Source organism: Rhineura floridana, chromosome 6 (genome assembly GCF_030035675.1).
Source record: "Rhineura floridana isolate rRhiFlo1 chromosome 6, rRhiFlo1.hap2, whole genome shotgun sequence".
Taxonomy (NCBI): Eukaryota; Metazoa; Chordata; class Lepidosauria; order Squamata; family Rhineuridae; genus Rhineura; species Rhineura floridana.
In genome coordinates, this window is record NC_084485.1 from 1,760,675 (window position 1) to 1,775,343 (window position 14,669).

Here is a 14,669-nt window from a genome sequence, read left to right on the forward strand (position 1 = left end):
TTAAGAGAAAGTCACACTAAAATGATGGGAAAGTTTCATGAATTTAAGACCAGAAAAAATTAGCCAGAATGGACAGAGCTTCCCATCCCTACTCAGGAGACTCTGGTCTTTCCAGACAACAAGTGTTAGGCCAGGCCAGAAAGTTGGCCGTCAGCATCCTGAAGGCCTCTGGAATAGTGACAGTGAGCAAAGGCCCCCACAAAAATCTGGTGGCCCCATCTGAGCCACGAGGGGCTCCCAGGAAATCTGCCAGGTGCGGGCAGCCTGTGGATCCTTGCAATGTCCAGGCAGTTAGTTCTGGGCCAAGGCTGTGGACAGAAGGTTCTGTCAATCTTGGTTCTCTCTCATTTTTCCAATCTTAAATTCAGTTCTCCACATTTCTGCAGCAATTACCGATTATTTTTAAAACAAAAATCTTCGTGAAAATTCTCCATCATTCTAGTGCAATTTTCTCCTAATAAATACATTTTTGTAGACAGTTTTGACTAACGCAAACAAGCTTCCAAGCCACTTCTAATCATATAATGCAGTTTTGTATGTTATTTTCACTCATTCTACAGCCATGGGAATGGCTGCATACTACAGCCAGCGGGGATTTTTCTCATCCTGCAATGTGAAATTGAAAATACCGCCATGCCTTTCTGATGCTTCCCATAAGCTCATTTCAGCACAAAACCTTACAAAACGTATAGTCCTGAACTCAGAAATGCTTGCTTAACAACCCTCTAATTTTCATGGTACTACACAAAACAGTCAGAGAGAATTGAGAGTTCAAAGTGTAAAACAAGAGAAAAAAATTCAGACCCCTGTTGGACTTTTTCTGTCAGTGGTCTCATAATTTGTTGAAATTAATTAAAAATCAGCCATGTTCACTGAGTACCTGTAATCTTCTTACTGACCTTGCCCCATACTCTGACCTTCGTCTTCTGCAGTTTAAAAGTTAAAAAAATGTCTGGCTGATCTTTAATTAATTTAAGAAATATAACTTTGGAGTCTATTATAACATTGGGAGTGTTCAGTAAGAACCAACTGTCAATGTTCTAAACACCAGACTCACAGCTGCTCGGCTTGGCTAATCAGGTGGCCACACCCACTTAGATAGTCATGGCTCCCCAAAAGAATCATGGGAAGTCTAGTTTGTGAAGGGTGCTGACAGGAGACTCCTTTCCCCCTGACTCAGCTCCAGGGGCCAGAGCGGTTTAACAGCCAGCCACTCTGACTGAAGCTCTGTGAGGGGAACAGGGCCTCTCCTAGCAACTCTCAGCACCCTTCACTAACTACACTTCACAGGATTCTTTGGGGGAAGCCATGACTGTCCAAAGTGACATAAAGGCCTGGTGTGGATGTGGCCAGGAACAGCTCTGGTTTAAATTTGGGTGGGAGGCTACATGTGCCTGTTGTAGAATAAAAAGGTTGGGGAAACCCTGAAAAACCATGATACTGTTCACAATGTTTTCTTTTGGAAAGGAAAGGGGCTTCCCCTCTGCCCAGTGCCCACCCACCCAATCTCCCCCCTCCCCTCCCCCTCCCCCACCCCTCCCTGCCCCTATGGGCAGCAATAGTGAGTGCATCAGGGGAGCAGGAGACCTGACCTCCTGTTTGAGACATTAAACTGCCCTACAAATTTGTCAAAATGCAAACACAATTTGGGTTGGTCTTTCACAGTCCAATCCACTTCCTGTGTTAATTATTGTTAAGGACGCTTTCCCCTAATATATGCATTTCTGTAAACACTGGTTGGCAAACTGCATTGCAAAATTCGGATAAGTGCGACTTCTGAAGGATGGCTGGGTTTCAGTCCTCATATAGTTTCAGGAAATGCAACTTGGATAGATTTGGCTTGAGATGCGAACTGAATTGAATTTCTCACTCATCCCTAGGAGAGGCACATCTAATGTGCTGCTATGTAGCAGGAAGGAGTTATTAGAGAAGCTGGACTCAGTGCTGGCTGGCACTGTGAAGGAGAGAATGCCCACGAGGCAGAGAAGGTAGCAGTGGGTGGTGGTGGAAATGACGGAGGTGATGGTATTCCTCTGACGTCCTTCAGGACATGCCAAGAACATCTTGTGGTTTCTATCCAGATGCCTGGGTTGGGGCTGCTTGTAAGTGCGGATGGTGATGCCGTGTGTTGTTTGGGTTGCTTGCTTGAGTCATCTATCTGCTCTCTTAGCCCCTCTTTGCAAGATTACCTGCCCTTTGCTTCAGTGAAGGCTGGGAAAATCAGCAGTGCAGAAAGGGTGTGTGTGTCTCCTGCGCAAAGAGCCAGAGACAGTGTGGTTATAGGCCATGCCCTGCAGCAGCTTGCCACCGTCTGGGATTTGGGCAAGGGGGAGAAAAGGCGCCCTGGCCCTGTTATCCAGGGTGCCCAGCTGGCTGCCCAGGTATCAGGTTCCATGTTAGCAGGGCCACGATGGCAGACACAGGTCACGTGGCTTGGCACTTTGGGCCAAACCTCTCCCTGCCGGGGTCACAGGGCACTTGGCAGCTTCCCTCCTGATGTCTGTTCTCACGCCATTAAATCCCTGCAGTCAACAATGAGGCAAGGTTTGGGAATGCGGGAACAGGTCATTTGTTTGCATTTGCAAGCACCATACCCCTAGCAGGGAGATGTCCATTTATGTACTTGTGGTTTAACTCTCCCAGCCGACAGCAGTAGCCTCTGGGTCAAAGCAAGATCACCGCTGTCGATTCAGTGTTAGTGCTCCTATGATAGAAATGCTGACAGGATGGACTAAGAAGATTCTGTCAGCTGCGGAGAAAGAGAAGACAGTTGCCAAGGGCATTTGTCTTCTGCCCAGCAGTTGCAGAGCCAGAAATGGATTCGCTGGTGAGGCCAGAGCATCCCGCGTTGTGCCCATAATACTGTAGAGGGGAAGGTCACCATCTCTCCTGACCTGACTAGGGATGGGGTTCGCTGTCTGATTACGTTTCGTTTTTCATTTTGTCAAATGGACTGTCAGTTACAATTTGCCATAAATTGTGTTCTGCTAGTTATCATGATCTGCAGTTCTCCCTTTTTTTATTTTTCTGAAAAAATATGCATTTCCCCGTTATTCCTTATGCTGCTGTAAAATTTATATAATGTATACAGCAGCAGCTGATTACAAAAATAATTGTGTAATTCTTGGCACGGATTTTTTTTAAAAAAACCTACGGTGTGGCCAACAGCCGTGAATGCAAGCAAAAAGTGGGAGCCTATTCAACAAGACAAACTTGCGGATTATCCCAGAACTCAATACCAAATCTGATTTTGTGAATATTCTACACCATCTTTAACCCTGACCAAAGAGTTCCTTCTCTGGACATCCAGCCTCAGTGGGCCTGATCCTACAAGCACCAGTGGTAGGCTTGCAGTTTTCTTGAGGAGGCAGCCGCTGTGTGGCCTGGGTGATGATCACATACCTGTGCCATAAATAGAAATCGCCAGCACTGATTAGAGCCCCATAAGTGTGCCTTAAGTCCGTGGGCAAAATCCCTCCTTTTCCCACTCACTCTGACTGTGGCAGGGCCTTGAAGGCAGGCAAGTGGCCTTTGAGTGGGCATCAGCCTGTGGCTGTGTGTGCAGAAGGAGGGGAGGGAAGGCTCCAACGCCTGGACCTGCGTCTTCAGTCCATATTTCCAAATCTCCAGTCCAGGCACAAAGTAAAAGGGAAGTGACTCAGCAGCACTGGAAGGGAGCACATCTCCTCTGCTGCCATGACATTGCAAATATTGTCCATGTTATGCAGAGTTATTTGTCCCACAGGCCCCTTTTGTCTGCAATGCAAAGGTTTGGTTCTCAGAAGTCGGTGGGGAGATTGCCTTCCCTTTATGGCTGGCAGGAAGGTTGAATCCTGTATCCATTTTGGTCTATTCCATTGCTTTGTTAGGATCATTTCGACCTGTGGTTTTTCAATCCATCTTCCATGGAGCTTGAGGGGTTCTTCAGAGTTCTATCACGGCACTTCAGTTCAGTTCATTGAAAGGGAACTAGGTCTACTTACTGTCGGTCTTCTCCTGCAATGTGTGGAGTATATTCTGGGGCAAGCAGGCACCTCACAGTCACCAAGAGCATTGTCAAGGCTCTGTGGGCCAGGCCAGCACCCCTAGGGATGCACCCCAGAATCCCCTGCACTGGAAAGGGGTTCTTCGCTGCCACTTGCTCTAGGATCCCTCCACAAGCACATTATTGTGACGGGGAAGGGCCTGGAAATCTCAGAATGAGACATGGATTTTCTCATGAGCGTTCATCTGTGTGAGCTTTTCAGTAATCAAGGAAGTCACATGGATTCTTATTCTTATTATTTATTAAATGTATATCTCACCCTTCCTCCCAACAGGCACCCAGGGCAGCAAACAAAAAGTGATAAAATAGTAAAAACATCTTTGAAACAATTGCAACACAAATGCAGACTGGGATAAAGTCTCTACGAAAAAGGCCTGTTGAAAGAGGAAGGTCTTCAGTAGGCAGTATAAAGACAATAGAGACGCTCCTGTCTAATATTTAAGGGGAGGGAATTCCAAAGGGGAAGCGCCACAGCACTAAAGATCTGCTTCCTATGTTGTGCAGAACGGACCTCCCAATAAGATGGTATCTGCAGGAGGCCCTCACCTGCAGACCGCAGAGATCTACTGAGTAATATTGAGGTGAGATGATCTTTCAGGTATCCTGGTCCCAAGCTGTACTGTATAGGGCCTTCATAAACCAAAAATAGCACCTTGAATCTAGCCCATTTGAAACACTCTAGGAACTGTGCGCACTTTAATATGGCAAAAGCACGAGCTAGACATTTGTCTTTGGGATTTGGGCAAGCCAGTTCTCTGTGTTCTGTGCCTACCCCGCCTTTTCATAGCAGCCAGGCTGTGCAGTGGAGACGCTTCCTCCCCCTCCCCCTCCAAATATATATCCTGATGATTAGCCTCTCTGTTAAACATTGTCCACCACCTGACTTCCTCTTGGACAGTGTCCAACTTAAATTCCTGGTTTTCTTCTTAAGGAATCTGGCTGATGGATGGTTTGGAAACAGGACTTCACCCTAGGGCTGAATTTGAGCCAAGGCTGAGTCCCCAGACTTTCTCCTTCTTATCGGAAACTGCTTTATACAGAGTCAGACCATTGGTCCATCTACCTCAGTATTGTTTACACTGACTAGCAGAAGCTCTCCAAAACTTCAAACAAGAGTCTCTCCCAGCCCTGCCTGGAGATGCTTCTGGGGATTGAACCTGAGACCTTCCACATGCAAAGCAAGATGCTCTAGCACTTAGCTATGGCTCTTCCCCTAAAGCCAAACACCCCCAGTATAATATATGAACTGCAATGGTAAATGGCTGTTTCTGAGCATGTGCAGTGTGGCTTGAACTCACAGAGCAACCACATCCTCCTCTCCCCGCCCCCAGGGTTAGAGGAAAGGGGCTTCCTTGGTAAAGGCATGGCTTGCATGAATGGCAGATGGGCCTTGAACCTCACCCCCGCCCCTTTTCGGGGCTCATGTCTCAGTTGAGTTCAGAGCATTCCCTTCCCACAAAGAACACTGCACGGGAGCTGTCTGGAAAACTGGCAGCTGACCCAAGCGTAGGGATGGAAGGACCTGTCAGTTCCGGTCCACTCGGTTCCTCATTTTCCCAATGCTAAATTCAGTCCTCCACATTTCTGCAGCAATCTGCAATTTTTTTAAAAAAAAAATCCTCATGAAAATTCTCCATCATTTTAGTGCAAATTTCTCCAAATAAACACATTTTTGTTGCCAGTCTTGAATTTTGCCAGCCATTTCTCATCACTTCATGCTTTTTGCCATGTTATTTTCACTCATGTCTTCATTTTTATGCACACTTTCTCCTAATACATGCATTTTTACAAACATTGTTTGGCGAACTGCATCCCAAAAGTCTAATAAATGCGAATTTCAAAGGATGGCTGTGTTTCGGTTCTCATTTTGTTTCAGAAAGTGTGGATTTGATCAATTCTGCTTGAAATGCGAACTGAATTGACATTCTCACCCATCGCTACCCATGTGCGGCTGCTGTAATGGATGAGGGAGCCTGTCATGTGGATTGCCCACTGCTTGTCATATGGAGAATGCCCAGACAAGTGAGAACATCATGCTCATCGTGGACAGACTTTTCGGCACAGCTTGAGCCAGGCCTGGCTGTGCAAACCTGGAGATTGCTCTCAGTTTGCCAGGGGTTAAGCGAGTGGCGTGGAAGACATGAAGCTTGTGCAACATCTCTCCCCCCCCCGAGCCAACTGACCCACATGAGCTAAAGGTGCAGCCAGCCCTAGGAGCGCATGGAGCTTGGGGCGAGGGATGGACAGATCTGCCAGTTGCGCTTCTTTCTGTTTCTCATTTCCCCAACCTTACATTCAGTGCTACGCATTTCTGCGGCAGTTTCCGCAGCAGGCCAGTGCAATCCCAGAGGGGTGCATTTTCCATGTTGCCGATGGCCCTCTTGGGTCGACAGAATGTCTCTGGTCAGCCCTAACTGGGGGGGTCAGAAGAGCCCTCTGGAAGGCGAGAGAGGTGGAGGGGGTGGCCCTTTCTCCCTCCCCCCAGCCACAACTGCGTTCGCAGGGGCAGGGCTGTCGCTCAGCCGCACAGCACCTGCTTTGCATGCAAAAGGTCCCAAGGTCAGTCATTGGCAGCATCTCCAGGTAGGGCTGGGAATGCCCCCAGTCTGAAATGCTGCTGCCAGTCCGTGTTGGCAACACTGAACTAGATGGCTTAATGGTCAACCTTGGTACGAGGCAGCTGCTGATGTTCTCCCCTGCCAGCCAGCATCATCTCTTCTCGTTGCCATTCGCTCCGGCCTTTTATGGCCTCTCTAACCTCTCCCTCTGCACTGATTAGCTGTGTAATCGTTCTTATCTTGCAATTTGGCTCAGGAAGCTAAGCGGAGAGAACTGACTTGTGCCGGTCCTTATTAAGGAGGAGGATGTGGTTAGAAATGGATATGTTTGCACATGGGAGGGAGGCATTCCCACCACCACCCCTCACATCTTTCTCAAGCTTGGCCTTCCTCTCTAGCAAACTGGTTTTCAGAGTCTGGCTGCAGCTGGCTTGGGAGGATCTCTGTGGCTTTTGAAACTTTGCCATGCTCAGGAGAACAGCAAGGCCTGTTTTGTGCTTCCATAATAAGCTCTAGCTAGCTGAAGGCTAAACAGACAAAATGGCCAGGCTTGATCATCGCGTGCCTTTAATGGCACCTTGAAACATGCAGTCACCACCAGCTTGCTTGGTACAGCAGCCCAGAGGTCACCTTACTCAGCTGCTAATGTTCTGCATAGCAAGGTGCTTTTCAAGGCAGAGCTGCCAACTCTGCTGTGAAAAGCTGGCAATTCTACTTGTTCCTGTTGTTACAGGCTTGATGTGACACAGAGATAAGCTTGAGGGGGTAGGAGGCCCCATGTTGCACAGGGGGGGCATTCAGGGGACATTCCTCCCTTGTTGCTCTCCCCTTGATGGCCACATAGGGGGAAATTGCTCTCCTTTCAAGCAACAGGGGACCTCCTTGCTCACCCTCATCTGCCACATCAGCTGAGCTAGCAGGAATCTCGCAGGGACTGGGGCAGCTGTTTATAGTTTGTATGGAAAGAAATGGGCTGAATCAAATGCATCTGATGCCTGGTCAAAGTTCTGTGCAAAATGCCCTACAATCCAGGCCAGATCTGTTTTATCCGAGAACAATTCTGGCATGTCATTTGAGCTGCATTTTGAAAAGAGTATTTGGGCATGCTGTGTGTGTGAGATGAGCCCTGTGGCAAACTCCATCCACAGAACTCTGAAGGCACTCACGAGGACAGAGCTGTCAAATTCAGGAAGGGGTTGAGGGGAGAGTGCAGCATTTCCAATTAGCCTCGGAAAAATCAGCATCTAGCAACCTTAGTTCTCATCTGTTACATAAAAGATTTACTACCACTTACCTTATGGAGAAAAATTCTGAGGGTGAAAGCAACAATGGCAAAAAAATAAATAAAATGCTTTGCACTCTAGGACTCATTTGCTGCAAGACATATTTGCATTTGTTCATCGGCAGGATCTGCTCTGCCCTCGTTATCCAACTAGCAACTTCTCTAACTGCTGCCAAATTTCAAGTAATTGCTAATATTGTGCCGAAGAGGTTTCAGACTTTGAGACGATATTGGCACCATATTGGCGTGTGTGTGTGTGTTGGGTGCTTTCTTTGCCACACAACCATGGATTTGTGCATTTGTATGTGTTATGTATGCATAAAATATTGTTTTTTTAAAAAAAATCAGAAAAATGCAGTTGCACAAAACTTACGGATAAATGACACAGAGAAATTCATGGCTGATGGATTATTCCCACAAGCACTGGAGATGTTAGAAATAAGTATTACGCATATTGTCCCATTCCAACAAAAAATGGTTTACCATGTACTACACACACGCACACTCACACACACAAATTGATGTGGCAATGTGGTGAGCTGCACTTAAGATTGAAGACATGGAGAGACTCTGAAATTGAGAGATTTGCCCATCCTTAATCATGACCAATGCAAACTCCATGTCTGTCAGTGCCTATCCTGGGACGTTTCTATGATGGTCACGCAGCAGAGCAGCTTCTGGTTAAATCAGCCTCTTGGTATAATGTAAGAGAAGTCCTCAAAGCCTCCCTGTCCACAAGTGGTCTTGGGTCCTCTGAAATTCTTTGACTGAGCAACTCCAAATTGACCTGCCCAAGCAGAGGATCAGAAGAGGGCAACAAGATTGGTCAAGGGACAGGAAACAAAGCCCTATGAGGAGAGACTGAAAGAACTGGGCATGTCTAGCCTGGAGAAGAGAAGACTATGAAGAGATATGATAGCACTCTTCAAGTACATGAAAGGTTGCCACACAGAGGAGGGCCGGGATCTCTTCTCAATCATCCCAGAGTGCAGGACACGGAATAATGGACTCAAATTGCAGCAAGCCAGATTTTGACTGAACATGAAAAACTTCCTAACTGTTAGAGTGGTACGACAGTGGAATCAATGACCTAGGGAGATGGGCTCTCCTGCACTGGAGGCATTCAAGAGGCAGCTGGACAGCCACCTGGTGGGTATGCTTTAAGTTGGATTCCTGGATTGAGCAGGGGGTTGGACTTGATGGCCTTATAGGCCCCTTCCAACTCTACTATTCTATGAATCTAAGATTCTAGGAAAGGTTGCCACACAGAGGAGGGCCAGGATCTCTTCTCGATCATCCCAGAGTGCAGGACACGGAAGAATGGCCTCAAGTTACAGGAAGCCAGATTTTGACAGAACCTTAGGGAAAACTTCCTGTTATGGCGGTACGACAATGGAGCCAATGACCTAGGGAGTTGGTGGGCTCTCCAGCACTGGAGGCCTTCAGGAGGCAGTTGGACAGCCCCCTATTGGGTATGCTTTAATTTGGATTCTTGCATTGAACAGGGGGTTGGACTTGATGGCCTTATAGGCCCCTTCCAACTCTACGATTCTAAGCAACTTCTGCTCACCTCTCTACATAAGAAGCAAAACCCTCTCCTACAGCTTTGCAGAGAAACTCAGATCACCCACTGGGCCCTGCAGCCAAAGAACAAGCCCCCAAATGATGCCAGAATCTGGAAGGGAGTGGGCAGCAGGACAGAAGACCCCCAAGCCTCTGTCTGCTCTGGACACTGTCCAGATAAGTGAGTTTCGGTGGGACCTTGAGGTAGCCAACGATTGACTTTTGCCATGACGTCTGCATTCCTGTCCAGGAGGACAAAGGAGTTCCTTCCCACAGAAAGCCCAGCCCTTGTTTGCTTTCTAGGCTCAACGCAGCAAGTGTCTGAGGCACTCACTCTTGCCCTTTTTCCCAGGTGAGAAGTTGGGGGTCTTGTGAGAAAAAGGCGACCTCAGGAGGGCTGGAATGGGGGTGGGGGAAGGAGGGAGGCTTGTCTGTTGTTAGAGCACACAAAACGTGGGCTCATCCACTGAAACAGAAAAGGCAGCAAGAGCAAGACAAATGAGGAAAGAGACGTGAAATCAGAGAGCTGGCCTGTGAATTTCATGGCCGCAGGAAATTAACAGGAGTTAAGTCTCTGAAACAACATAGCTTTAGCATACTGGGGGGAACAGAATTGGTGGCTAGTCCTAGCTGGGACAGCCAGCCAGTCAGCCTCCATTTACAGAGCCAAAGGTCAGGCCTGAGACACATCTGGCTGGCCACTAGTGGGGTGTGGAGGTGATCTGCCCAGCTGCCCAGGAGAGGGGGGTGCAGTTGCCTCTGCCCGGTTGTATCCGCTTGCCGTGATGCCCTCCCCCCAAATCTCCTGAGATGCCCGGCTCTGTCTCACTGAAGTACTGGTACCCATTGACAGAAGATCTTTCCAGCCTACAAATGAACACAAGCCCATTGTGGTGCAGATGGCAGAGTGTCAGCCTTGGAGCAGGGAGGAGCTCCCTTAGCCAAGCTCACAAGGTGGCTTTGCATCAGCTGCACATGCAGGGTGCTGGGGGTGAGGCTAGAACAGGCAGCCCAGTGGAATCTGCCCTGAGCCTCTTGGAGGACGAGCAGAGGACCAACGAGATGAACAAACAAACAGCCCACAGCCCCACATTGCCAACAGTTTCCAACCCTGAGCAGTCTTACAGTCACTCCCGCGGAGCGGGTAAGAAAAGGGGCAGAGGCAGGAAGAAACAGTCACCTCCAGCTCCAAAAACAAATAAACCAAAAAAACCTAAGAATATTAAGAATTCACTTCCGGGAAGGGTGACTTAGCCTGTGCCTGCTTTTGAGACGGGCCCCTGCCTCAAAAGAAGCTTATTCAGATATATCAGTCAGTTTTTTCTTTTTTTTTTGACTGATTAAACTTCTCCCGGGTAGGGAGAAACGAAGAGATTAACCTCAAAGCCTATTTTTGTTGGGACGACCAGATCTCATTAATTTATGGGACGAGGTCCAGCCGACGAAGGTGGGACGGATTTTTAACAGCAAGCTCTATCTGTTAAAGCGAACGTTCATCTTATCTTCTAAGAGAGAACGCACTAACAGGCAAGCACCCTTCTTTCTATATTTTTCTTTTACTTGACTTAAATTGTTGCTGTTTAAAAGAGATTTGCCAGATTGATCAGTTTTTGACATCTCACTGGGGAGCCATAACTTCTCTCTGCTACGCACTAATTAATAGCTTATCTCTGTTTTTGTTGCAAAAAGCTGTCCTGGATTTGCATTCTAAAGATATACACAGAAGAGGGATTTCTATTCCAGATTTTTATTTTGAAAAATATTATACTGTTTTGAGACTACTCTCTTTTTGGTCCATTTTATTTTGACGAATCTGTTTCTTGACGATTGCCATTAATTGTTTCGATCCTGGGAACTGCATTTTGTTTACTTAACTATTGGAGAGATAAGGCTGTCTGCTCTGTTTATACTGTGATGTCACCAAGTTTGGAGTATTAACCCAATTGTTGCTGAAATAAGAAGTGGTTTTCCTATATTTTTCTTTTAAAATGGCAATTAAGAAAGTGGCTGAAAATCTGGAAATAACTATGTTTCAGAAAATAATGGATGAGATTGAGATAATGAAAATTGAATTGAGTAAAATGAAGCAGGAGATTAAAGATATAAGGGTCCCTGTGAGAGAGGTGACCCTGGAAGGGGTCCCTGTGAGAGAGGAGACCCCGGAGATTGGAACAGGGGTCCCTGTGAGAGAGGTGACCCTGGTGACTGGAATAGGGGTCCCTGTGAGAGAGGAGATCCCGGAGATTGGAACCAACGTGGAACAGGAACAAGATTTGGAGTCTATGGACTTTAGAAATAAAATCTATTGTTTGGAACTCAATGTTATCTCTGAAGAAATGAATGAAGATTCTAGAGATAAAGTTATCAATGGCATGGATAATCTTCTGGACTGGAATGATGTGATGGAGCCCAATATAGAGAAAATCTATGGAATTAACTGCAGCCATGTGACAATGGAAAAACTTTTAAGAGATGACCCAGTGTATTTTGAAAAAAAGAACAGAGATATGATTTTACAGCAGTATTTCAGCAACCTATTCAGAATGGATGGCAAGAAAATATTTGGGATAGAGGTAATCCCCATCAGACTCTTATTATATGACTATGGCTTTGACAGCAAGATTATTATGGAATACTGATAATGGAAGATTGGATATTGAAATTACTGGACTTAACAAGACTACTGAAGATGGAAGATGGAAAATGGAACTAATAGAGATAATAGAACAATGGCTACTGAAATTATTGAACCTAACAGATTCTGATGTGATGGATTAATTGAAATGTTTATTTTGACTATGGTTATGACAATAAGATTATCATAATTAGTAATGAGATGGATTAATCGATATGCTTATCTGGAAAAAAAAATTGATAGATATATTTCTTAAAGAATTGAAACCTCTCTTTGACTTTTTGTGGAAAGAATAAAGTAATGTTTATGAGATTTGATGATTAAGTAAGATAACTACTGGAGGAAAGTGATTTTATAATATGACTTAAGAGACAGGATTGTTATATATTATAGACTTATAACTGATTTGATCTTTGACAAATGGGAAGTCAATATTTTACTCTTTATTTTTTATTTTTGTTTTTTTTTTCTTTTTTTCTTTTTGTTTAACTATTTTTGATTTTGTTTTTTGTCTTTGGATGTTTTATGATTTTGTCTTGTATGTTTTATGAAAATCTGAATAAAAATTATTGAAAAAAAAAAAAAAAAAGAATATTAAGAATTCGAAATCTCACAATTCAGAGAAATTGAATTTCAAACCATTATTTAAACTGTTGGATTTGTCAACGGAGGAGAATCTCCAAAGAGTTCCTGGACAAACAAACCTGAGAAAATCTGTTTCCTTGAACACAGAGTCAACCTACGACTCAAAGAGCCCCTTTTCGGATGTGGGTAAGCTGGAAAAAGTTTTACTAGAGCAGAGCTATCCAGCAAGTAGGGGTGAGGAAAATAGAAATTATCGGAGCCCATGGTCCCTAGAACTACAACCGGAAAAGCTGGTCATCTCCTGTAATTGAAGTGTCTGTGGACGACGCCCCTCATACCCGAGCATCTCATTTCTGGACAACTGCTTTCGACAATGTATGTACGCTCCGAGACGCATTAACTACATCAGGTCAATGACTAACATCTCTCATAATTCGTATGACTGGCGTCTGATTGTTACTTGCCATACGTCTAAGGAAGCCAACCAAATTCTCAGTATAAGACAAAGTCTAGAAAAAAGGGGGATTATTGTGCAAAGATATTACACCAACGCTGCACCCCCATCGCCGTTAATTGGTTCTTTCACTCAGCTTTTACCTACAAGTACTGTTATATCAGATGCAACCCCAAGGACCAGTAATTGCCACCACTCAGCTCATTTAGCCTCGGATACTCTAGACTCCCAAATCTCTCCAACTGGCGAACCTCTAATGATGCCACCTTTACTACAGGATCTGGAACCAGAGGAGCTTCAGCTTACTGAATTGTACTCTCAACTCCCAGAGTTTGAACGACCGGCACTTATTAATAAGCTGTGCCAGCTGATCCATTGTCTCAGAGCGGTAGATAGTATTCCAACTCTGCCAGATGCCCCTGTTTCAACCACTCCAGCTGGAAATCCACTAAACTCTATCTCAATGGATACCAGGAGTGATAAAGATATATCACTTACCCAACCATCAAGGGCAGCTGTGGAACGGGGCAAAGCTAGGTTCTTACATTTGGAGAAACCAGGTACTTTTACCAAACAAAGATCAGTCTCAACAGAAGCGTGGGGTCCCAGTAATATCCAACCCGGCCACTCCCAGAACGGTGCAGTTTTATGGGATATTGCAGGATCCCTAAACCAAATTTCTGAAATAAATTGACATTCTTTAGCCCTAGGTACCGCTTTTTCCATTGATGAGACAAACATCTCGCAAGACTTGCCTCATATCCATAGGCCTCCTCCACTATCTAATCCCGCCCTTCAGCTTTTGTCGTGGAACATAGTTGGCTGGAGAAACAAACAAAACGACCCAGAGCTGATTTCGTATCTTAATAAATTTGACATAATACTTTTACAAGAGACCTGGGCAACTTGCAAACCTTCCCTGAGCTGCTTTTCTTCTTGGCACCTTTCTGCGAGGTCTCCGGCTGCAAGGAGAGGTAGAGCAGAAGAGGGCCTGGCAATTTTGATATCAACTGGCTTGACTATTCAAGTCAATGATTTGCAGCCCCTGAATTCCATTGCCATGGCAGTCCTTCTGAAACTTAATGCCTTAACTATACTGTGTATTAATGTATATATGCCTCCTAATTATTCGCGAGCTCAAGTGGATCAGATATGGGATGAGCTAGATAACTATCTCCTAGATTTGGAGTCCACCCATTCTGGAGCGCATCTGATTATCATGGGGGATTTCAACGCGAGGATAGGCCGCAACAATGCTGCACTTTCTTCCTCGAAGTTATGGTGAGGTGAAAACTGTGAACATCTCATCCCTACCTCTAACAGACAGTCGAAGGATAATAGGATTAACTATGGGGGAATTTGCCTAACACGACTGGTAGGCAATCATAATTTGACTATTCTAAATGGCCTTGATCAAATAGATGGTTGTGCGGAATACACCTATATTTCTAACCACAGAAGCAGCGTAATCGATTATGCGATAATTTCATTTCCACTACTTAAACTAATTTCTGTTTTTGATGTAGGTAATAGACAAAACAGCGACC